Source organism: Jaculus jaculus, chromosome 12, assembly GCF_020740685.1.
Source record: "Jaculus jaculus isolate mJacJac1 chromosome 12, mJacJac1.mat.Y.cur, whole genome shotgun sequence".
Taxonomy (NCBI): Eukaryota; Metazoa; Chordata; class Mammalia; order Rodentia; family Dipodidae; genus Jaculus; species Jaculus jaculus.
In genome coordinates this window covers 46,329,581-46,356,808 of record NC_059113.1, presented here as the reverse complement: position 1 = coordinate 46,356,808, position 27,228 = coordinate 46,329,581, and the positions used below count along the sequence as shown (strand labels likewise).

The following is a 27,228-nucleotide window of genomic DNA, read 5'->3' as shown; positions in this document are numbered from 1 at the left end:
GATATAAAATTCTATGGTACCAGCTCAATTTGGGCTCACATTTGTATCCCCCCACACTTCCCCTAAACTCTACACTCCCTAATGTATAAGCCTTGTTATGCCATGCAGGTATGTCAGCAACTTGGGCTGATCCAGTTTAGGAACTGCAGATGAGTGAGACCATGCGACAATTGTCTTTCTGTAATTGTTTGAGTTTGCTTACTATGATCTGTTTCAAGTTTAACGATATTTCTACAAATTTCATTGTGTCATTTTTTCTTATTGCTGAGTAGAATTCCATGGTGTGGATATGCCACACATTGTTTATCCATTTGTCCAATGATGGGCCCCTGGGTTGGTTCTAGTTCTTAACTATTATGAATTCAGCAGCTATAAATAGCTGAGAAGAATGTGTATTCTGTGAAATTAGGTGGGATATTCTGCAGATATATATTAAGTCTAATTGATCTATGGTATTATTTCCCTTATTTTACTGTTTATTTCTGCTTGTATATGTCTGATGATGAAAGTAGAGTATTATAGTTTCTTACTATAATTGTGTTGGAGGATATTTCTCCTTTATTTTTTTAACTGATTTTGCTTTATAAAATCTGGGGTTTCTGTTTTATATTTCTTGGGTTATCATAATACCCTCTTGTACTGTTCCTTTGGTAGATATGAAGTAGAATTCTTTGTCTCTTTAGTTTTCTTTTGGTTTCAAGTGTATTTTATATGATATCAGTATAGACATATCTTTGTTTTTATCCTTTTACCCTAAAGTGGTATCTACCTGTATTGGTAAGGAGAATTTGTGATAGATAGCAAATGAATGACCCATTTTCTGATTCAGCTTTTTAGCCTATGTCTTTTGATTAGAGCACAAAGAACATTGATGATCATAGCGATAACTATGAGGTGTGAATTATCCTTGATGATTTGGGTGCTTTGTGTAGTTTGGTGCTTTCTTTGACTTTATATGTCTCAGTACCTGTTCAATTCATGGTTACTTTTTCCCCCTTTTATACATCTTGGAGTGACTGTTCATCATTTCATGTTAGGTTATTCTATGTAATTTTTTGCTGGCTTTTCTTATGGAAAGGTTTTTTTGCCTTCAATTATGAGGAATAATTTTGCAGGGTGTAGTATTTTGGGTTGGCAGCCATTTTAATGTAGGATTTGAAATGACATTCCAATCCCTTCTGATATTCAGTTTCCATTGAAAAATCAAAGTTATTCTGATAGATTCACCTTTGTATGTAACAAGTTATTTTTCTATTGTGACCTTTAGAACCATTTCTTTGTTTTTAGGGTTGAGAATTTTGACAATAATGTGACATGGGGCATTTCTTCTCTGGTCTGTTTGGTGTTTTGAGCACCCGTTGTACTTTGAGAGGGATATCTTTTGTGAAGTTTGGGAAATTTTCAAAATTTTGATAATTGTGTTGAGAATCTTCTCTGTGTTTTTGGCCTGTAATTCTTCCCTTTTTGCATGCTAATGATATGAGTATTTGGTCTCTTTAAGGTGCTGCACAGTTTCATCATATATTTCTCACATTTTTTATTTATCACTTTAAAAAATATTTTATTGTCAGCTTCCATAAGTATGGATAATAAACCAGGATAATTCCCTCCCCCATATCTCATTTTATTGTTTTTAGACTGCTGGACTTTTCTTCTATCTTGTACTCAAGGTCTGATAATCTATCTTCTACATGGTATATACTCTGTTGATGAGGCTTTCTTGGGAACCTTTTCATAGAGTTATTTCATTGTTCTCTATTACTTTTGTTTTTAGCATCCCCATTTGTGGAATTCTAAATTTTATTTCTTCATTAGGCTTGCTTGTTTGTTGGAAGTCATTACAGCATTTGCTTATAACTTCACAGAGTTTATTCTGTTGCTTGTTGAGATCAGCTTGTTTTGTTTTTGTTGGTGGTGGTTCTCTTCTATTTTCTTCATCCTTCTATCAAGATCATTTTGAATCTATTCAATATTTCACAAATGTGTATTGAGTAATTTTCCATGATTTGTTTCATGTTGCTGCAGCCATGCTTTGAGTTCATTCTTGAATTGTTTTGGTGATTCTCTTTATTCAATCATGCTTTGAATAATTTTTAAAAATATATTTATTAGGTAGGAACTTTATGTGGACACATCATGTGTTGGTACCATCATTTCCCTTCTCCCTATCTCCACTCCACTGAGAACCCTCCTTAGTTGGATATCTGATATTCACTATGGGGTTATGGGTTATGATATATATATATATGACATATATATTATGATATATATATTATGATATATGTGATATATATGTCATATATATCATAATATATATATCATAATATATGTATATATATATATATATATATATATATATATATATATATATATATATGGGATATATATATATATTCATAACTTCATTGTCCATTCATCAAAACATGAGCATCTAGTTTGAAATGAGAAGCTATAAAATGGTCAAGCAAAAGTTTCCATACTGATGTTCATAGTGGTTTTACAAGATTGTAATCCCATCAGAAGTGATGAGGGTTCCTGTTTCACTGAACTCTTGCCAAACTTTCATTGTCATTTGATTTTTAAATGAATGCCATCTTTTCTGGAGTAAAGTAGAATATTGTAATTGTTTTATTTTTATTTTTATTTTTTAATTTTTTATTAGTTTTCTATTCAGCAAATACAGGCAGTTTGGTACCATTATTAGGCTTATCCATGACCTGCCCCCTCCCCAATGGCCCCTCCTTGTTGATGTATATGGGTCATGCATTGTGGAGTTAGACCACAGTTATTGATACGATAAATGTCTCTGCATATCATGACCCAACATATGGTTGTGCCATACTTTCCGCCTCCTCTTCTGCAAAATTTCCCTGAGCCATGTTGCATGCATTTTTGGTCTGCTTCAGTGATGAAGTGTTTGGGTCCTCTGAGGCTCTGGCTCTCTGATTTGGTAGGAGATGATTTTTCTCTGTGTTGGTCCCCTTCCCCCTTGTGCTGGTATCTGGTTCATCAAGAAAACAGCACCTTTGCTTGTTTTGCTAATTTTCCTTAGTTTAAGTCAGGGCCTTTTTGAAGTATGATGGGGTGGCTCTTTCCTTAGGATCTGCATCTATCTGAAAAAGAGAAGCAGAATCTCCAACAGAAAATAAGTTAGCTCCAGGACAAATGAGATAACCCTTACTTTTAATACAGAGTTTAATAGGTATAGGCCCTCTTGTAACCCATGATTGATGATAGCTTGATATTGGAGAGTGGGCTTATGTTTGGTTATGGTTCTGAACTTGTTTCCCAGCTCCAGCTATGGGTCCGCACCACTGAGGGGATCAGTTAGCCAAATCAAGAGCAGTTGGTTCCCCACCATGGCTGTGTGCCACTATTGCACTTGTGTGGGCATCACAACAGGTTATTTGTTACTAAGTAGGTTAGACCATGAGTTGCTTGGAAAGATATTGGTCATTTCCCCCAGTCACCCATGTAGCAGCTTCTGGCACTAGACATGCTGACTGTCTAAGGACTGACTCTCTCCTGGCCTCCAGCCATGCCGTTCCGTTTTACGTGTCAGTTGTATATGGATTCTTCAGCAATAGGGTCTTACCACTGATCTTTGGTGGGCCATCAAGTACTCTGACAGAAATCTGCCATTCTTTTAGGAAACCTTGTAGGTTTCTCTGATCAAAAACTCATTGTGTATGGTAGCCCCATGCTGGTACTGGAAGTTACAGGTCAGTGTCCACTAAGAAAATGAGGAAAAAGATAACTAATATACAAAAGTTATGTAAGAGAGAGAGAAGGGGTGGGGAGAGGGAGGGAGGGAAGATGTAGAAGATTTAGGTTAGACTTGATCCTACCCTCTCCAGTGTCTTGTGGTTTAGGTGTTTCCTATAAGGACCTGGTTAAGGTTCAGCTATTTGGTCTGCCTTTTAGGCAGTAGAATTTTATGGTACCATTGCCATTTGGGTCTAGATTTATGTTTCCCACCCCTTCGATGCCCTGCTCTCCCTCCCCATCCATCCTAGTGTCTAGTCCATGGGATACTTGCTGGGTATGTAAGGTATCTCGGGTAGATTAAGGTTAGGTGCTGTTGATAAGTGAGACTATGTGGCAATTCTTTTTTTTTTTTTTTCTGTGATTGGGTAAGTTCACAGAGAATGATCTGTTCTAGGCTCAACCATTTTTTCTCAAATTTCTTTGTGTCATTTTTTCTTACTGCTGTATAGAATTCCATTGTGTAGATATGCCACATCTTAGTTATCCATTCTTCTAGTGATGGACATCTGGATTGATTCCAGCTCGTAGTTATTACAAATTGTGCTGCTACAAACATGGTTGAGCACATCTCTCTTGCCTGTGGTTTGAAGGTTTTAGGGTAGATGCCCAGTAAGGGATTAACTGGGTCTGTTGGTATCTCTATAGCCAGCTTTCTCAGGGAGTCTCCATATTGCTTTCCAAAGTGGTTGTACCATCCTACATTCCCACCAACAGTGGATGAGTGTTCCTACTTCCCCATATCCTCACCAGAATTTATTTTCATTTGATTTTTTGATGTTTGCTGTCCTTATTGGGGTAAGGTTGAATCTCATAGTTGTTTTACTTTGCATTTCATTTGCATTTTCTTGATGGTTAAGAATGTTGGACATTTTCTCAGATGAATATTTCTTCCTTTAAGAATTCTTTATTCACTTCGTTGTCCCACTTTTTTTTCAGTGAATGTTTTGACTTTTTATTGCTTAGTTTTTGAAGTTTCTTGTAGATTGTAGGTATTAAGTCTCTGTCAGTGGTATAATTAAGATTTTCTCAAATTTTGTGGGTAATCTATTGCTTTGTATATAATCTTTACTCTGCTGAGATATAAAGCCTCCATGCCTATTTTCTCCAGTGTTTTAATCATGAGCTGATATATTTTGTCTAAGACATTTTCAGTATCTATTGAAGTAACTATGTAGTTTTGTGTTTAATATTATTTCTGTGGTGTAATACAGTAGTTGATTTCTGTATGTTAAATCATCTTTACATGCCTGGGATGAAGCCTGATAGATCAAGGTGGTTGATGCTTTTGATGTGTATATGAACTCAGTTTCTGAGGATTTTATTCAGTACTTTTCCAATCTAAGTTGATCAGAGATATATATCTACAATATTCTCACTATATCTCTGTGTGGTTTGGGTAGTAGTGTGACTCTACATTCATAGAAGGAATTGAATATTCCTTCCTCTTCAATTATATGAAAGAGCTTAAGAAAAACTGGTTTCAGTTTTTCACTGAAGGTTTACTAGAATTTGGCTGAGAATACATCAGGTCCTGAACTTTTCCTTTGGGGAGGTTTTTGATTACATTTTTAATCTCAGTGGATATAATAGGCTTGTTGATAAGGTTTATCTGCTCTGAGTTCAGTTTTGTTAGGTGGCATATGTGTAGAAATTCATCCATTTCTTCCAGGTTGTCCAATTTTATGGAATAGAGGTTTTATAACTATCTTGATGAGTCTTCCAATTTCATAGGATGTCTGTTATGACTTCTCTCTTTTTGTTTCTAAGTTTATTAATTTGAGACTTCTCTATTTTTTATTATTTTTATTGACAACTTCCATAATTATAAACAATAACCCATGGTAATTCCCCCCACCCCACTTTTCCCTTTGAATCTACACTCTCCATTATATCCTCTCCCCCTATCAGTAACTCTTTTATTTAGATGGAACCACTCTTTCCTCCAATTATGATGGTTTTTTGTAGGTAGTTTCAGGCACTGTGAGGTCATGGATATCCAGGCTATTTTGTGCTGGAGGAGCATGTTGTAGGAATCCTACCCTTACTTTGTCTCTTATATTCTTCCTGCCACCTCTTCTCAATGGAACCTGAGCCTTGGAAGATGTGAGAGATATTTCAGTGCTGAGAAATCCTCTTTCACCTCTTCTCAGTACTATGGTACCCTCTGAGTCATTGAAAGGTCACTTCCATCTGAAAAGAGAAGCTTCTCTAATCAAAAGTCTGAGTAGCATTAATATATGGTTATGAATGTTAAGAGAAGTTTGCACCAGGCAGTTTGTTGACCATAGTATACATTTATCCAGACACCAGCAAACATTATACACCTAGGAGTCATGAATATCCCTGTTGTAGGTTTTCAGTATCAGGCATGTATTCTCTGCTATGGAGTGGGCCTCTAGTCCAGTTAGTGAGCAGTTGTTTTCCCCCATAACAGGCATGCCACTATTGCACCCATTGGCTCACTTAGGCTGGTTGGACAAATTTAAGGCTTGCAGTGTCCACTGTTGAGTATCTCCACTAGTGATTTCTCTCTTTCCCATTAAACTGCATGCAGTGTAGCTTTTTCCAGATTTCTGTCACCTGGTCTACATGGAGGAGATTTTCTGCCCAGCTCCAGCAGGATTTCTCCATGATCTTGCAGCCCAAGTATGTGGAGTCTTCATCAACAGGGTCTTACCATCTATTCCTGGTGGGAAACCAAGAGCCTCGGCAATGACCTGTAATTTGGGGGGTATCAGTGACTTTCCTGGCCAAGAACTCACTGGAAAGTATCCCATCCCTAGCACTGAAAGTTTTCTAGTAACAATCTATGGCTTCTGAATGTTCCATTGTCCAGACAAGTAGATTTTCATGTGACTTATTCACATCCTCTTAGATTTTTATTAGCTCTCCCTCCATCTTGACTTTACTCAATTTCTTCCCCTGACCTCACTTAAGCCTTTTCACCCCCATTTATCTGTTCTTCTACTTACATATATACAATACAATCCTATTAAGTCCCCTCTCCCTCCCTTTAATCCTGTATTACTGTCCTCTGATACGGGGCTGTATTCCTACTCACATAGAAGTCCAGTCATGTGACATTAGGCTTTCTGGGCCTAGGATACTTAACTAAGCATAATCCTTTCAGGGTTCACCCATTTTTCTTTATCACTGAGTAGAACTGCATTATATAAATTTGTCACATCTTCATTATCCAGTCATCAGCTGAGAGGCATCTAGGCTGGTTCCATTTTCTAGGTATTGTGAATAGAGTTGCAATAAACATGGTTGAACAGTTATCTCTAAGGTAGTGAGAAGAATCCTTAGGATATATGCCTAGTAGTGGTATATCTGGGTCATATGGTAAATCTGTTTTTAGCTAGCTCAGTAACCTCCACAGTGGAGAGAGGCTTTTACAGGTTCTATTTGATTTTTGTCATCAGTTGTGTTTTTCTGCATTGCATCCATCTATTTATTTATTTATTTTGAAGTCTAATTTCAGGTCAACATTTAATTTTTTTTGATGCTTCCTGGAATTCTTTATTGCATTTTATCGTGTCTTCATTAAGCTAAATCAGCTGGTTGTTGAGATCCTCTACTTGTGGACTTACCTTCAATTTGTTTATCTCTCATTTGAGGCTCTGGCACCATGGGACCATGCAGGGGCAGGCTTCATGGCGTAGGATGGAAGCGTGGGCCATGACTTGAGCACTGTGGGGACCTAAGGTTTGGGGATCTAGTGCATGGGAGATGGTGGCAGGCACGGCATGAGAGAGAGTGATAATGCTTTGGGGGTAGTACATCAGTCACAGTAGCTATGGGACCCACCTGGGCCATGCATTTGTGGGGATAATATGGTATCTATGCAGGCAGGCAGACCTCTGCTTGTGAACCTGCCCCAACACATTTTGTATGGGGGTCTGGCACTTCCCTGGCCAACATGTGCTACCAAGAGAACAGGTACTTCTTTGCCCTCCACACACTGCCATGAAAACATGCACCTCCTTTCCCCTTGCACTCTGCCTTGCTGCTGAGTTACAGGAACTTTTAAGCCCTACCTGAGCCACTGAAGGAACCAGTACTTCCTTGCCCCACCTAGATTCCATGGTTAAGCCTTCTCCACCTTCTCTCTCTCTCTCTCTCTCTTCCCCCTTTATTGGTCGTTATATATTGGTTATATCAGAAGGGGAACTGATCTATTTTGTTTTGACTTTTGTGTAATTCTCTCCCAAACCTTTCTCTACTCCCAACAAGCCCTTCCCATCTCTTACATTTTGTCCCTCCCTTAACCTGTCAAGTAACTCATCCTCTCCTGTCTCCATCTTTCTTCTCTTTCCTAGTCTCTTTCTGGTTTTATAACTATATTCCTGATGCTTACTACCATTTGTACTTATTTCCAGTTGGGAGCTACAAATGAGATAGTACATGTGGAGTTTGTCTTTCTGTTTGTGCATGACCTTGCTAAGAATAACTTTTTCCATGGGTATATATCCTTAAAACGCTACTCTTTACTACAGAGATGCATGCTCTGTCATGTTTGCTACTGCTGTATTTACAATGACTAGGAACTGGAATCATCCCAGAGACCCATCAACTGATGAATAGATAACAAAGATGTGTTATATGCAATAGAATTTTTCTCAATGGTAAGGAAAAATCAAATAATGAAATTTTCAAGAAAATAGGTGGAGTTGAAATGATGTGTTCTTTTCATTCCTGTCAGCCAAAGAAATGCATGTGTATACAGGTATTTTGATGCCATATTATGTGTGTGAAGGTCACTGGACAAATTTAGGTTGCAATCTGTCTTTGCCTTCACCTTGCAATAAAAAATGTTTCTTCTTCATATATGTATGTATGTGTATCTCTATCTCTCTCTATATATCTTTATATCTTTTATGAGAGAGAGAGATTATTTGTGCATCAGGGCCTCCAGCCAATCACTGCAGTAGAACTGCAGACACGTGCACACTTTTTGTGCATGTGTGACCTTGTGTGCGCGCACTACCTTGTGTGCTTACATAAGACCTGGACAGTAGAATATGGGTCTTTAGACTTTGCAGGCAAGCACCTTAAACACTAAGAAATCTCTACAGCCCAAATATTTTCCTTTTTCTTTTATTTATCTGAGAGAGAGAGAGAGAGAGAGAGAGAGAGAGAGAGAGAGAGAGAGAGAGAGAGAGAATGGGCACGGCAAGTCCTCCTGACACCGTAAATGAACTCCAGACACATGTGCCACTTTGCACATCTGGCTAATGTGGGTCCGAGGGAATCAAACCTGAGTCTTTTGGCTTTGAAGGCAAGTGCCTAAACCATTAATCCATCTCTTCAGCCCACAGTGTTTCTTCTTGGTGTTTACTTTGACACCTAGGTGACTGTGAATTTCTAGTGTATTATCCGCAATCTGCCTCCCTTCTCACCATATGCACACAGGGATTACAGATGCCTGCTATAGGGTCCAGCTTTAAACGGGCTCTGGGGATTGGATTTTAGGTACTCATTCCTGTGCGACAAATGTTTTATCCATTGAGCCATCTCCCCTGTCTCAAAGAATGTACATTCATATATTTATTTGTGCAATATCCGTTGAATCTTTGATTTTATAAAGTCACAGAGAGCCGGGTTTGGTGGTGCATATCTTTAATTCCATCTCTCAGGAGGCAGAGGTAGGAGGATCACCTTGAGCTCAAGGCCATACTAAGACTACATAGTTAATTCCAGGTCTGCCTGGGCCAGAGTGAGATGCTACCTCAAAAAACAAAACAAGCAAACAAACAAAGAAACAAAACCAAAAACAGAAAGAACAACCAAAATAAAAGGCACAGAGTATTCTGTGGTGAAAAATTGAGTTTCCTATTGAAATAATGCCAGATGTTTAAACGGAAGGGAAATTACTCTTATAAGTACCAATCAGGGTCTCAATAAAACAGATATGAATGAAGTCTTTTCCTGTAAACAAATATCCAAATATGCTTAGTTCTATTATCATTCCTATGCAACCATATTCTACCTACTAAGAGTTGAGGAAATAGTTTCTGTTACCTGTTTGTCTTTCACTTATGTGGCAGAGCCCAACCCCAAGCACTCCTTGTTATTTGTGCATTGCCAATAACTGTTAGAGAGGTTTTTGTACTAGCCATAATGAAGGCTCTACTAAATTATACATTGCCTGAACAAAACAAGATATTTGCAATGCTTTGAAAGACCTCCTGACCTGTAGGATTGCTTTGTTTGTGTCATGTCATGTTATGAAATTGGGCAATTGAAATAAAAAATGTTGGCCACAGCAAGCAGGTTCAGAGTGTGCTATCTACAGAAAGTGTATGGCAGAAGAGCCTCTTCAGAGCACCCCTGGACTCCCTTAGACTCTATGGGCTGCTCAAACAAGGATGCTAGAGCAGCTTCTAAAGGACAAAACGTATTGAAAAGCCCACTTGGGTTGAATTCCAGGACAGCTTAAGAAGTATCATAAATATTTTGTTCAGGTTTTGCAATGAAAATATATGGTTGAGAATTTTTATCTTACAAGGAAATATTAGCACTGTATGAATGCTAGGAAAAGTGGCTTCAGAACTCAGAAGGCTAAGAGGATCCCTGTGAGTTAAAGGCCACCCTGAAGTACAGAGTGAGTTCCATGTCAGTCTTGTCTTGAGTGAGACCAAGAATAATAAAAGGATACTAAGAAAGAATAATAAGAATAAAGAGTAATAATAAATGTTTTGAAAAAAATAATAAGTATATCAAAATCATAGAGATAAAATGGGTTGTGTGGGATAAATGATATACTCAAATAGTAACTATGAAATATCATCAAACCTTGGCTTATGTCAAAGTCCCTGAGGACACAGGAACATTCCCATTTTATGGTGAAGTTAATTCTAGACTCTCAGAGGTAGGTATAAAGGTGGAAGAATGCACTAGATATAGCTTCCAAATCCTTTTCACTCATCACAGGCATGATTGGTTTCAGAATGTTTCATATGCAGATAGATTTTTTTCTCTCATCTATGTCCTTATTTTGTTTTATAAGTCATGTGGTAAGAATTTACAAGTAAAACATACCTCATGCCTATACAATGGATATCCCACAAATTAGTGATTATAATTTATTTTAATGCATGAGAAAAAAATGAGTAATGAAGAAAGATAACTGTACAAATACAAATGACTTTTAAATGGCAAAATAAGAGAAAATACATTATGTGTGGCTTTTGGAATATGAATTTCTTACCACTTGGTTAGGCTGCTACCTTAATAAATTTCCCATAATACTCCCTGAGAAAATTACAAAAGACACGGTCATAGCAACTAGTAGTAATGTGTGTGTGGAGGTTACAGTGTAACTTTTAGGGGGTAGGTCCTTCCTCCTAACTGTTTTGAGGTAGGATCTCTATCCTTTCTTTCCTCTCCTCTCTCCTTCCTTCCTTCCTTTCTTTCTTCCTTTCTTCTTTCGTCCTCTCTCTCTGTATTTCCTCTCTCTGTTTAACTTTCACTGTCTGCTGCCAGGTTGGCCTTAGTTTTGTTCACCACTACATTCATCAGGTTCTCTCATCCATGAGCATACAGGAAATTAGCTAGTCTCTGTCTCCCATCTTTCTGCGGAGAGCTTGAATTACAAAAGCCTGCTAGAACTTCTGCCATTTATGATGTGTTCTAGGGATCTGAACTCAGGTGCTCATGCTGGCTTGGCAAGTACTTTATGTATTTAGTTATCTTTCCATGCTCCCCTGTTTATCTTGCAATACATTGTAAAGTCAGGTATATACACTTACACATGTTTCTGGAAAAAAAAAACCAATAGTATTAGATATCATATAAAATGGGATATTATAAAAATGGATCTTGTTCACTGAATAAGGTGTCACTAAAGCCTAATTGGAAATAAACATTCAGATACTTAGCTTCAAAAATGCATGGCCTGCTCTATCTGGATGGAAAAAACAGCCACATTGTAGGTTATTAAAACCTTGTAGGAATGTATGCTATCCAGGCATGGGAGCCCCAAAGAAAGAAACAAATTTGTTTTATACTCCAAGGAGCCACAGTACTCTCATGAATACATCTCCACTGTTGAGCCCAGTCTTGGAAAATTCAACTTTGGCTGAGCTATGCCACTCTTGTCTTGGAAAGCTGTAAGTCATTCCTCCCCAGAGGATATTCTGTGGCGCATTCTCTTTCGTTTTGCAACTAGTTCATTTTAAGCTTTATCATGCAACTATGTTTTACCTTCCAGCATGTTTCTTGCTTTCACCATAGTGAGACAGCATAAGGTGAGATCATTCCCTACACCCAGAGAAGTCATTCTGGAGAGGTCATCTTAGCCACTCACCTTAGAAGTAAGGTCCGAACTGCTTATTCCAGCAGGATGTTCTATAAGGCCAGGCAAGACAGTGAATTTCCAGAACCAATTATTTCTGCATTTTTAAAAGATTGCTTGTTAATGTAACATCTGAGCTTTGGATGCATGGAGAATTATTTATCTTAATTCCTCTAGCTAATGAGGCACAATCACTTCACTTACCTGAAACACTCAGGTTATTAGCTTCAAAAATAGCACTCTTTTTTTCTGGTTAATATACAAGCATCTCAACCTTTATAAATGGCCGTGAAGCTATGGGATCTTGCAACCCCTTACACACATAAAATAACAGATGGAATTCCAAAAGCAACTATTTAAAGAAAAGAGAACTCTCCCATAGCAAAGATGGTCATAAGGAATTTTATTCTTCCCCAATACTTAATTGAAAGGGTAAGAGTGTGAGTTTCTTCAAATTTCCCACAGAATGATGATGGCAAATAACAGCTAAAACAGGCAACCTTCTTGGCTCAAAGTCCCAGAAAAAGAGTTCATTCAGGGTTAGCGGAGACCCTGAAATATGGAAGCATGATACTACTTGGAAAAACTGGAGAAGGACTGAAGTAAAAATTTTTATATACACCCTTTTCATATATCCTAGATCCAGATAATAATTACAGAGGGTATATCCAAAGCTTGCAAGCCCTACAAAAAATAGACAGAAACAAGATCTTAGAAGATTTATAAGAGATAATATCTATAAATATTCTTCTTTTAAGTAGACTTCATTTCCCATGTTAAAGAAAAGCCATACTGTAAGAAGATAGTCAAAGAAATGGAGTGCACCTCACCCCCTGGGGCCAGATTCTTAACTTTTTGCCAAGTTACACAGATCTAAGACCTCAAGACATATGAAAAAAAAAAAGTCAACTGTGAAGTCATATATAAGAGGGGAGATTCTAGTTATTACACAGGAAGAATACATCACAGCCAGGTGTGGTGGTGCAGGTCATTAATCTCCAAATTCAGAGGGTTGAAATAGGAGGATCACCATGAGTTCAAGGCCAGCTCATGACACAGTGAGTTCCAGGTAAGCCTGGGCTAGAGTGAGACCCCATCTTGAAAAGAAAACAATAAGAAGAATACATCATAGCAGAGTATCTGTAACACATCACTAATGATGTTTTTGCTTGCCTGCCACTACAAAGTGCTGGACATTCAAGCAAAGAGGAGCCTATGACCATACACAATTAAAAGAGTCATCCACAAATCCCAACAAGGACAATGTGGTGTCATAAGAAATGCAAAATGAAAACAAAAATAGAAAAATATTTAAATGTTATGAACAAGAGAAATTTATATATAAATAACTAGTAGACAAATGTGTCTAAAGGGTTTAATGGATATAAAGTACTTATAATCACAGTACATATTTCAATGAGAAGTAGACATTAAGACATAATAATAATTGGTATTGAAACTCAATGCAAGTCAACTCAATAGTAAATTTGAAATAAGGGAAAACATGTCTCCCAAACATGAAGACATAGCAATGGAAATAATCCAGATCAAAAAGAAAGTAAAGGGCTGGAGAGATGGCTTAGTGGATAAGCGCTTGCCTGTGACACCCGGTGCGAGGCTCGGTTCTCCAGGACCCACGTTAGCCAGATGCACAAGGGGACGCACGCGTCTGGAGTTCGTTTGCAGGGGCTGGAAGCCCTGGCGCACCCATTCTCTCTCTCTCCCTCTATCTGTCTTTCTCTCTGTGTCTGTCGCTCTCAAATAAATAAATAAATAATTTTAAGAAAAGAAAGTAAAGAAGAAAAAATTATGTGTGTTTTGGTTTGTATTTTGTGTATGTGTTAGAGGGTGTAATGTCACAAAATCTCAGAGATGTGTGAGAAAATATTAAAAAGCCCCAAACTAGAGTAAGACTGAATAAAAAGAAAAACAGTACTAGGAAAATAATACAAAAAAACTGCCTTGAAATAGCATGTTAAACATTAATGTAAGTAATAGAGAGATGAGGATGTAGATGAAGCTCAGTGATAGAGTCCTTTTCTAGCATGTCAAGGCTCTGCATCCTCATTAATGCACTGCAGAAAGAAGAAAAGAAGAAAGAAAGAAAGAAAGAAAGAAAGAAAGAAAGAAAGAAAGAAAGAAAGAAGAGAGAGAGAGAGAGAGAGAGAGAGAGAGAGAGAGAGAGAGAAAGGAAGGAAGGAACGAAGGAACGAAGGAACGAAGGAAGAAGAGAAAATAAAATGCTTAAGAAAATTTTATGGACAGATGCCCAATTCACTCTTACATACACTTAAAATACAATGACAGTCATGGCTGGCATCTCAGAAATGTCTGAGTGAGTCAGTAACATATGCAAAATGCAGAAAGGTAGGGAAGAAACTTCTCAAGAGTAAGTTACCTTAACTGGAATCATATTCCAAAAGCATTAGTTAAATGTGAAAAAAATCAGACATTTTAAGCAGAACTTCAATATAAGTACTCTAAGAATATTGCTAAAGGAATATGACTTCTAGAATATTAAGGGTGCTAAAAATTTTAGATATATTAGTTAGTAAACATCATTCACAAAATCATTGTTTATGTATGTGCATACATAGATGCAATCAACATATTGTATAGAATATGAAGTACTTATATAGCATATATATGTGGACACCCAGTTACATCTCCATATATATCCATTTTTATGAATTAGTTTTTGTTTAACTTCACTGAAAATTCATTCAAAAATAACAACATAACACCATATCAAGTTGTATAAATATAACAAATAATATATACTATACATACATAATTACCTCAGTACTGTTGAAATGATGGATAACAGGGAGGAGGCTAACAATGGTACAAACATGGCTGGCTGTTTACACACTGAGTATGTACATAATTAACAAAGAAAACTGTAAAAAATAAGGATCAATGATAATTAGCATTATATATTTTCTGTAATTAATATAATTGCATATTTAATTTTTTATTAATTGTTTTTTATTTATTTGCAAGGAGAGAGAGAGAATGAGGGAGAGGAAAAAGAGAGAGAGAATGGGTGCCAGGGCCTCCAGCCACTGAAAACGTACTCCGGATGAATGCACTGCCTTGTGCATCTGGCTTATGCAGGGAATTGAACCTGGGCAGGTAGGCTGTGCAAGCACCTTAACTGCTAAGCCATCTTTCTAGCCCCAAATTGCATGATTTTTCAAAATATTGTAATACTAGAAAATTTAAATTTCTTTAACTACTATAAAATACAGCAACATATAATGTGGCAGACTACCAATTAGATAAAATGAGGTCCTGATGAGGCGGGATAGAAGAAACAGACACAGCAGGAGAGATAAACGTTTATCCACAAGCAGCATGGAGGAACCTGAGTAGACCACACTGATAACAGTGTTAAACATAGACAAAGCCCATGATCAAAGGTTGGAGACTGTCAAATAATACCAAAGGCAAGATTCAGCTTCCTACTATCAAGAAGAGACTATCATTAATCACACACAAAGTTGACAAAACCTAGAATGCTGATGTAAGTATGAGAAAACATGGTCTTCAACATAAAATAAATAAAAATAAAATATTTTTTAAAAATATTAAATAGAAAATTTCAGAGATAAATAGCTCACAAGTATTAACAAGCTTTTTGCAGCATTTGTTATAATTTTTCCTATTTATTAACTTTTTTTTACTGTTGTTTTGAATTTCCTATTGGGCTTCATGTATAAATTAAAATTTGTCATATATATGCATGTATAAGAAAAAATTCTAGTATAAACAGGGTTGAGTCCTATTTATTTCAAGCATCACTAAATATCCATCCAGACAAGTAGAAAATATTATAGTTACCTAAGAGAAAATGAGTTATATATTTTACAAAATTATTACATGCACATGCTCCTTGTGTTTTCATTCACAACAGTAAACTTCAGCAGGTGGGCATGAGTTGATAAATAAACTCTCTGTCTTTAATCCCAATGGAGAAGTCAAGGATAAATGAGAAAATTGGGCTGGAGACATGGCTTAGCAGTTAAGTGCTTACCTGTGAAGCCTAAGGACCCCTGTTCCAGTCTGGATTCCCCAATACCCACATGAGCCAGATGCACAAGGGGGCACATGCGTCTCAAGTTTGTTTGCAGTGGCTGGAGGCCATGGCACGCCCATTCTCTCTCTCTCTCTCTCTCTCTCTCTCTCTCTCTCTCTCTCTCTCTCTCTCTCACTTTATCTGCCTCTTTCTCTCTCTGTCTGTTGGTCTCAAATAAATAAATAAAAATAAATAAAGCGAGAAAATTAATTTGAAAAAGCATGGAGGGTCCTCAGTTCAAATTTCTTTAGAGAAAGAAGACAGACCATGCCTATTATGTAATATTGTTTCTATGAAATGGTAGAGAATACACTCCAATCTACAATGTCACAAATTGGATTGGAGCTGTCCTGTGGCTAGAATCCAAGAAATGGGCTACAATGGCACTTGGAAATTTTCAGTGTTCAAGAAACAGCATATATCTCCCTTTGTGTTCTTGGTGGATTCACAGCTATACACTGTTTGAGTACACTAACATTTTAGAACTAGTTAAGCAAAATATCTATATCATATTTTCTTTCATATTTTCTTTTTTTATATATTCTTTTTTTGTATTAATCACCACTATCTTCAGAGCATACTGGATGCTAATGTGTCAGTTACAAATAAGTCTGAAAACACTGAATATTATTATACATTCTCTATTTTAATCTAAAGAAGCAGAACATTTATAAGATCTTCACCATGTTTTAAATTGTGAAATTAGCTTGTAGTAACCAATTATATGCATGCTGCTCAAATGGAGTCATCAGGTATCATGATAAAATACTGAAGTTGTGTTATAGTTGTTTTATTGAATAAAGCACAAGACCTTAATTACTTGTAATATTAGAATTGTTTATGGAATAGATTGTTTTCTAACCCTGTGATCTTAGATACTCTTTTGTTTGAAAGAATAGAGTAAAATTAGGAATAGGAATCTTTTGTTGTCATTGTTGTTTTGTTTTGTTTTTCAATATAGGGTTTCACTCTAGCTCAGGCTGACCTGGAATTCACTACGTAGTCTCAGGTTGGCCTCCAACTCACAGAGATCCTCCTACCTCTGCCTTCTGAGTACTAGGATTTAAGGCATGCATCACTGCATTTGGCAGAAATAGAAATCTTTAAGCAACTGAGCCTCAGGGATTAAGTAGGAAAAGCCTGAAAGATGGGCATGTAACATCAGGCTTCTTGCTAGCAGGCCAAAGCAGAAGAGTCACTAGGCAGATGTGGTGAGAGTGTAGGTCTTAAACCTTCTAAATACAGACTTATACACACAAATACAGAGGAAGAAATATATGAAAATACTAACTATGAGAGGTGAGGTATATGCTAATCAGCTTGACTTTGGTAATCATTTCACAGAATATAAATTTATCAAAGTCTCAGTTGTACATTTTTACTACACACAACTTACTTGTCAATTACACCTGTATAAGACTGAAAAAAAATTCATAAGTTAATGAGTAATAAAGGCACATTACAAGAAACAAAGTGCTTAAAGGTGGTTAATGTAAATACTAAAAACTAATTCACCTTGAGCCAGAAGGGCTACAAAGTTACAGGTTAAGAAGCTGAAAACTACTGGTTTTACATAAGGCATGAGACCACTTTCCATCAGGAATTAGGCAGATCCACACCTCTGGGTTCTTTATTGCATGACATCTAGTTCTAATGCATGATACAGTTGGTTCTTTAACAGAATGTTTTAGGAGCTGGCTCAATGGATAAAACACTTTCTGTTTAAGTGTGAGGGCCAGAGTTTAGATCCTCAAATGCCCAGTGGATTTGGCAGCCCACCCACCTGGAAAGCTAGTGCTTATGGGGCAGAGACAGGGGTTCCCTGCGGCAAACTGGCTAGCCTGTCTAGCCTCATCAGCAAGCTTTAGGTTCAACAAAAGACCCTGCAACAGCAAATAAAGCAGAGATTGAGGAAGATACCCAACATCAACCTCTGACCTCAAATCTGTTTTTATACTTGCAGATGCACCTGCATGCACACACACACACACATGTGAGCATTCATACCCATGCACACAAGTCATGTACACATGCAGTAAAACTAACAAAAATTATTTTAATTCTTTTTTAAAACATATAAAATGTGTCATCTAGGATGTGGGGTGTAGTTCAGTGATAGAGCTCTTACTAGCCAGTGCAGGGCCCTGGCTTTGATAACCACCATTTTTCAATAAACAAAAATGTTACCATGAGCATTTAAGTGTACTGGCTCTATGAGTTTGAATAGTTTATATTATATATTATTCTTCTGGAATGAATGGTTCAAACCCTATTGATTTATACAACATCATATTTTTGTCTTATCAGTGAACTTAGAATTACAGATAAATTGTGCCGAAGGGCCCCTGTGCGTGCACTCTGGGGACTTCCATAAAATTTCAATGCATTAAAACAAATTTGAATTTTAAAATGTCAAAGAATTGCATTTCTTGCTTTTAATTTAAGAGAGCACAAATGCACATAACTTCTCTGTGCCCAGCATTGTGATATTTTACAGAATATGATCAGGGAAGAACAAATGGGAGGAAGCTATTTTTTGGTCCCCCTTTTCTTCTGAACTTTGAGGTCATTATATTGTTAAAAGAAAATTGAGCTCAGTTGGTTATATGTATTAATTACTATTTGTTTTCTCCTTTTTCTGTCATTTTTTATATCATTAATGAGTTCTGTCCTTTCACATTTAACAAAATATTTATAGTAGGTATTTTTACTGTACACATGAACAAAGAGCATTCCCTTAGCAAATATAAGACAAGGAAGGAGAGGAGGTGAGATAAGATACAGAAACATAGAATTGGGTAGCTATCAAGGACTTCTGAGTTAGTGATGAGGATGACTTCAGTTTTTGAGCTCTTGGAGTTTTCCTCACAGAGAGTCCAGTTACATTCTGTGATCTACCACAATGACTCCATTCTTATCAGAACCTTGACACCATGGCTAAAAGTACTCTTAACACACAAATGTGGTACTCAGAACATTCATTTACACTAAATTGGGGAAAATAAATCAAAAGCCAAACTGCCAAAGAGGAAAACATAAGAAAAATGGCTAGAACAAATATACACCTTTCAATAATAGCTCTTAATATCAATGGTCTCAATGCCACAACCAAAGGAAACAGGCTTAGATACTGGATCAAAAGGCAGGATCCTGCTGTCTGTTGCCTCCAGGAAACTCATCTCTCAATAAAAGCTAGACACTGTCTCAGGATGAAAGTATGGAAAACAGTATTTCATGCAAATGGGCCTAATAAAGAAGCAGGTGTTGCTGTCTTAATATCTGACAAGATAAACCTCAAACCAACATTAGTGAGAAAAGATAAAGAAGGTAACTTTATAGTGATTAAAGGAAAACTCCAATGGGAGAACAATATAATCCTAAACACAGATGCGCCTAACATGGGGGCTCCCAATTTCATCAAACAAACACTATTAGACTTAAGCTCACACATAACACTAAACTCAATTGTAGTGGGTGACTTCAATACTCTACTCAAATGAATTGACAGGTCATCCCAGCAAAAGTATGCAGAGAGCTATATGGATTGAATGATGTCATAGAACAAATGGACCAAACAGATCTACAGAACTTTCTATCCAAATGCTGCAGAATATATATTTTTCTCAGCAGCACATAGAACATTCTCTAAAATAGATCATATATTAGGGCACAAAGCAAATCTTAACAGATACAGGAAAATTGAAATACTCCCTTGTACTCTATCTGGCCACAGTAAGATTAAATTACAAATCAACAACAAGAAAAGCTACGGAGCATAGAGAAATTCATGGAGACTAAATAGTACATTATTGAATGATGAGTGGGTCACTGAAGAAATCAAAAATGAAATCAATAAATTCATAGAATCAAAGGATGTTGAGAATACAACATACCAAACCTTTGGGACATATTGAATGAAGTCCTAAGTGGGAAATTTATAGCTCTAAGTGTCTACATTAAGAAATTACAGAGTTTACAAGTAAACAATGTTTTAATGCTTAATCTTAATACCTTGGATAAAGAAGCACAAGGCAAATAAAAAATAAGTAGATGGGAAGAAGTAATAAGCTATGGCAGAAATTAATGAAATAGAAACCAAAATAAGAAAAGAAAGGAAAAAATCAAGGAAACAAAGAGTTGGTTCTTTGAAAGGATAAGCAAGATAGATAAACACTTAGCAAATTTCACCAGAAGAAAGAGAGATGAAGCAAAAATTAAGAAAATTAGAGATGAGAAAGGCACCATTACAACAGACACCAACAAAATTCAGAAAATCATAAAGACATGTTTTAAGAATATATACATCTCTAAGTTTGAAAATCTGAAAGACATGGATGCTTTCCTTGATTTTTATGACCTACCAAAATTAAATCAAGATGAAATAAACCATTTAAATAGACATATAACAAGTGTGGAGATCCAAGCAGTTATAAAAGGTATCCCAACTCGAAGAAGTCCAGGCCCAGATGTATTCACTGGTGAATTTTACCAGACCTTTATGAAAGAACGAACACCACTGCTGCTCGGACTTTTAGATAAGATAGAAAAGGAAGGAATCCTGCAGAACTCCTTCTATGAAGCCAGCCTCACCCTGACACAAAAACCAAAGACAGAACAAAAGTATAAAATTATAGACCAATCCCCCTCATGAACATAGATGCAAAAATTCTCAACAGAATTTTAATTGGCAAAATAAGCAAGAGTGCTGTTTTCTTGGTGAACTAGTTACCAGCACAAGGGTGAAAGAGATCAACACAGAGGACAATCAACTCCTACCAACTCAGATATCCTGAGACTCAGAGGCCCCCAACACCTCATCACTAAAGCAGACCAAAAATGAACCCAACATGGCTCATGGAAATTTTGCAGAAGAAGGGGTGGGAAGAATGTCAGAGCCACACTGGGTCATGATACACAGAGACATTTATCCTGTCCATAACTGTGGGCTAACTCCACAATGCATAATCCATATGCCTCAACAAAGAGGGGCAAGAAGGAGGGTTTAGGACATGGATGAGCCTAACAATGGTACCAACTTGACTGTATTCACTGAGTACAAAATGAATTAATAAAAAAAATAAATTAATTTAAAAAATTGCAAACAGACTACAAGAATATATCAAAAAAAAATTACCCTTCCAAGTAGGCTTCATCCCAGAGATGCAGGGATGGTTCAATATATGTAAATCGATAAATGTAATATACTACATAAATAAGCTGAAGGACAAAAATCACATGATCAGCTCAATAGATGCAGAAAAGGCATTTGACAAAATCCAACATCCTCTCAGAAACTGGGAATAGAAGGAATATATCTCAACATAATAAGGCTATTTATGACAAACTTATAACCAACATAATACTAAAAGGGAAAAACTTGAAGCTTTTCCACTAAAATCAGGAACAAGACAAGGGTGTCTACTGTCCCCACTCTTATTTAATATAATACTGGAAGTCTTAGCTATACCAAGACTTAGTTATAGCAATAAGACAAGAGACACTCATAAAAGGGATACAATTAGAAAGGAAGAAATCAAATTATTGATGATATAATTCTGTACATAAAGGACCCTAAAGAGTTTACCAGCAACCTGTTAGAGCTGATAAACAATTTTAGCAATGTATCAGGATACAGAATAAATAATAGAAATTAGTAGCTTTTCTATATACTAACAACAAGCATGCAGAGGATAAACTCCGGGAATCACTCCCATTCAGAATTTCCCTAAAAAGAAAATACTGTGGAATAAATCAAATCAATGAAGTGAAGTATCTCTTTAGTGTAAACTTTAAAACAATCAAGTGAGAAATTGCAGAAAAAAAACAGGAAGTGGAAAGATACCCCATGTTCTTGGAGTAGAAGAATCAATATTGTGAAAATGTCAATCTTACCAAAAGCAATCTACACATTTAATGCAATCACCACTAAAACCCCAATGGCATTATTCATGGTTAGAAACCAAATCCTAAAATACATTTGTAATTAAAAAAAAAAAAAAAACTTGTATAGCCAAAACAACTTTGAGCAACAAAAATATGGCTGGTGGTATAACCATACCCGATTTTAAGCTATATTAGACAGCCATAGTAATAAAAAGAACATGGTACTGGCACAAAGGCAGACATATAGATCAATGGAACAGAATAGGGGACCCAGATATTAATCCAGGAAGCTACAGCTATCTGATTTTTTACTAAATGCCAAAAAATTCATTGCAGAAAAGATACCCTCTTCAACAATATGTAGATGAATGAAAATAGATCCTTGTCTCTCTCCATGCACAAGAATCAAGTCAAAATGGATCAAAAACCTTAATAACTGACCTGAAACTGTGAAACTGCTAAAGAAAAAGAGTAGGGGGAATCCTTCAATATGTTGGCATAGGCAATCACTTTCTGAATATAATCCCGATTACTCAGGAAATAAAACCACCAATTAATCACTGGGACTTCAAGAAATTACAAAGCTTCTGTACAGCAAAGGACACTGTGAATAGAGCAAAGAGACAACCTACAGAATGGGAGAAAATCTTTGCCAGCCATTCACCTGACAGAAGAATAATATCCAGAATATACAAAGAACTCAAAAAGCTAAACAATATGAAATCAAACAACCCAATTAAAAAATGGGCTATCAAACTAAGTAGAGAGTTTTTAAAAGAAGAAATATCTTTAAAAAAGTGTTCTACATCTATAGCCATCAAGATAATGCAAATTAGAACTATTTTGAGATTCTATCTCACTTCCATCAGAATTGCTATCATCAAGAAAACAAATGACAATAGATGTTGGCAAGGATGTGGAAAAAGGGGAACCCTTCTACACTGTTGGTGGAAATGTAGCCTAGTACAGCCATTATGGAAATCAGTGTAGAGGTTTCTGAGACAGCTAAAAATAGATTTACCATAAAATCTAGCTATAGCACTCCTGGGTATATTTCCTGACTCCTCTCAGTACCTTAGAGATACTTGCACAACCATGTTTATTGCTGCTCTAGTAGCTAGGAAACAGAACCAGCCTACATGTCCCTCAACAGATGAATGGATAATAAAGATGTACATTTACACATGGAATTCTTTTAAGCAGTTTAAAAAAAAATGAAATTTTCAGGGAAATGGATGAATCTGGAAAGGATTATATTAATTAAGGTAACACAGGCCCAGAAAGCCAAATGTTGCATGTTTTATATCACATGTGGATCATAGTTACAAATACTAGTTATAAGTTCAGGCTCATGTGTTGGAGTAAAAATTGGTAGCAGAGACCAGTAAGGTAAAAAAGGGGTACAAGATAGGGAGGAGAGGGGTGGATTTAAGGGGGATAGAACTGTATATATGTAAGTAGGTGGACAGGTTAATGCGGGTTGAATGGCCTAAGCGAGATCAGCAGAAAGGGCTGAGTAAAGGGGGTATGGGAGGAGGGGTAATCAAAATTCAGGATATTGGAAATAAGTCACATGATCACCTACTGTTTTGGATAATGGCATACCCAGAAGACATAGACTGCTATTAGAAAAATTTCAGTGCCAGAGATGGGATACCTGCCAGTGAGTTGTTGGCCAGAGAGACCCCTGATACCCCCCAAACATTAAAGCTATTGCCAAGGCTCTTGGTTTTCCACCAGGAATAGATGGTAAGACTCTATTGCTGAAGACTGCACATGCCTTGTCTATAAGGTCACTGAGAACTCAAACTGGAGATGAGCTAAAAACCTTCCCCCACTATACCAGCTGACAGAAAGCTGGAAAATGCTGTGCTGCATGCAGCATTATAGGATACAGAAGCCATCAGTGGTGAAAACAGTGGAAACAGCAAGCTTCAATTTTGGCCAGCTAGGCCAAATGATCCAATAAGTATAATAGTGGCATGTCTGTTATGGGGAAACCAACTGTTCTCTAATTGGACTGGAGACCCACTGTTTGGAAGGAAATACATGCCTGGTACTGAAAATAGAATCAAAAGCCTAAGGTGGTGGTGGTGTCATGAGTATTATTTGTACAATGCCTGCTCTTGTCTGGCTAAATACATATATTATGCTCATCAAACTGCCCTGTAAGCACTTCACTTAATATTCATACCCATATATTAATGGTACTTTCACTTTTGGTTATAGAAGCTTCTCTTTTCAGATGGCCATGACCCAAAAGGCACCATAATGCTGAAAAAGATGTGACAGAGGAATGTTCAGTGCTGAACCATCTCTATCACACCTTCTAAGGCTAGGGGTTCGTTGGCAGAAAGAATGTAAAAGCCAAAGGGAGGGTAGAACTGCTTACAATGTAATTGCCCAGATAGAAATTGGTATTGATATCCATGACCTCACAGTAGCTAGCACTATATTCACAAGATCCTCATAATTGGAGGAAAAGATGATGACATCAAAACAAAAGACTAGTGGAGAGTGGGAGGGGATATGATGGAGTGCAGATTTGTGAAAGGGAACGTGGAGGAGGGGAGGGCACTATCATGGTTTATTGTCTGATCTAAGTCTTGAAGCTGTCAATAAAAAGGAAGAAAGAAATGAGAAAACTGATAAGAAATTTTAAAAAAAAGTAGTTATGGATGTGTACACAGTTATTCTTTGGTTTTATGTTATTTTGCAGTAGTCATATTAAGAGGCTATATATCTGATGCAAATATGTTGGTAATTAAGCCTCATTTTCAATTCCCAGGTGGTGGCAATTTGGGAGGAGGACCCTTGCTGGAGGAAGTGTGATACTTTCCAAAAGCATTGACATGTTACAGCCCAAGCCCCTTGCCAGATGTAACTCACTCTTTTTCTGCTTCCTTTCAGCCTTGTGATAAGATACGGTGCCCAGGCTCTGCTCTGCCATGTCATGATGAAACTTCCCCTTGAGTGGGCAAGTAAAAATAAACCCTTTCCTTATTAATCCTGCTGCTGGTTGGGTGTTTAGCACAGGAAGAGAAGGCAACTGCTACATATGTAGAAAACCAACTTTATGCACAAGATCAAGAAAACGGGAGGGCTGGAGAGATGGCTTAGTGGTTAAGCGCTTGCCTGTCAAGCCTAAGGACCCCAGTTTGAGGCTTGATTCCCCAGGACCCATGTTAGCCAGATGCACAAGGGGCGCATGCATCTGAAGGTCCTTTGCAGTGTCTAGAGGCCCTGGCATGCCCATTCTCTATTTATCTATCAGCTTCTTTCTCTCTCTGTCTGTTTGTCTCAAATAAATAAATAGAAAACACACACAAAAAAAAAGAAAGAAAGAAAGAAAGAAAGAAAAAGGAAAATAGGAGTTTCCAAAGATCAAGAATGAAGAGACTAGAGTGACTAGAAATTGTCTTCACTGAGTGCAGCCACTGGTAAGTGGTCATGCTCCTGAAAACAACACATCATCCATACTCCTCTAAGCAACCAAAATATAACTCACCGAGTCATAAAAACAAAACAAATCACAACCATTAAAGTATCAGGGGAACTAGTTGAGAAGAGGAAGAATTATAAGGAATGGGATAAGAATAAGAGAATATTCAGGGAGTTTTGAAATATTTTCCAACTCACCTCACCAGGGCAGATGAAGGATGTACTATGCACAAGACTGAGTTGTGGATAATGGGAAGATGAGTGACTGTGAGCCCACATGATTTAACATGCACCTTCATCAACTCCAGAGACATTACTTTCCTGATACACACCACGAACCAGCACTGTTGAAAAACAAATAGTCACATGTCCCTAAGCCAGTGGATAATAATTAGTCATGTAGCAGTTAAGCAGTATGAGAACTGGAAGATAGAAAAATCAATAAGTAACGGGAGACAGTTAAACTAGCATTGCCAGAAAGTAAATTCATGTATCTTCTCCTGACAAGCTTATCATTAAGGATCAGTTAATTATTTAGGGAGGTTGAATGCAGTTGTGATTCAGATATTTTTCTTTACTTTTTCTTCTGTTTTGTATTAATCGCCTTGTCGACAGTATGTAGGATGTCAAGGGTATATGTTTTTTCTGATATATAAGCACTTTGGTTTGTTTGGTTAACTGCTTTGTCCTCAGGTAATAAACATTTTATAATTACCATATAGAATTTTGGGGTCTTTCTTAATATATGAGCTTAAAAACGCAGCAATGCTGAGTATAGTAGTTACCTTCTCATTGCTTGGATAGACTCCCTACCAGCAGCAGTTTATGGGAAGGGCTAATTTCAGCCTATTATTTCAAGAGGAAGCTACATCATAGCAGGGACTGTGTGGACTGAGTAAGAAGCTTGCTTCATTGTCACACACCCACAGCAGGGGAGAGTCAGCTAGCACTGGCAAGTGGACTGGTCTCTAAAATTCCAAGGCCTTTGCCCAGGGACATGCTTCTTTCAGCAATGCTCCACTTTCTAAAGGCTCTACCAGCAGGTGACTATGTAAGAGGCTTAATCAAAAACACTTGAGGTAATGGGGGAAATTCTACCCTAGTGAGTTTTGTTGACAGTTCTGGCCCTTTTTCTTCTGAACAATGTCAGTATATTATTAAAATAAAATGATATTCAGTTGGCTATATTTATTAATTGTCATTTGGTTTCTCCTTTCTGTCGTGTTTCTTCCTATCATTGATGATTTTTGTCCTTTCACAATTAATAAAACATTTCAAGTATTTATTATTACTGTATGCATTGACAAAGATTAAATGATCTAGGTGTAATCTTTTTGTAAATCAAACATCATTATGGCCCCTGAATAACCCTAAGGCTTCACTTATTGACTCAATACTGTGGGAGGAGTAAGAGTCCCTGCAGGTAGAGTGAGGCTAGAGGAAGGATGGTATCCCAAGAAGCATCAGGGAATTCAGAGCTAAAGTAAAATCTCAGTGTGTCCACCATCCTTAGAGATCAAAAATTTACTTAGTGACTATTATTATTATGGTTACTTCTGGCATATTTCTTATGTATAACTAGATAATGAGGAGTTAACTACAGGAAGGAATAAGAACTGGAAGATGGTACAGAGGTAATAAATGAAAATGAAGAAAGTAGAGTCCTGATTATGAGGTTTAAATTCAGTTCAGAAGCTGACTTGGTTTTGTGGTACTCCTGTAACATAATACCAGAGTCTGGGTGGCTTACAAACAGCAC

At 37.0% G+C, this 27,228-nt stretch overlaps 1 long non-coding RNA gene across 1 annotated transcript; it reads right to left on the bottom strand.

The window, feature by feature from the left end:
• Positions 1–3,084: 3,084 nt before the first annotated feature.
• Positions 3,085–25,792, bottom strand: LOC123453640. The gene is made up of 4 exons (XR_006632894.1): positions 25,668–25,792; positions 14,866–14,967; positions 12,080–12,164; positions 3,085–3,113 (listed from the first exon to the last, which is right to left on the bottom strand). It is a non-coding gene; the product is annotated as an uncharacterized LOC123453640 (long non-coding RNA).
• Positions 25,793–27,228: the final 1,436 nt, after the last annotated feature.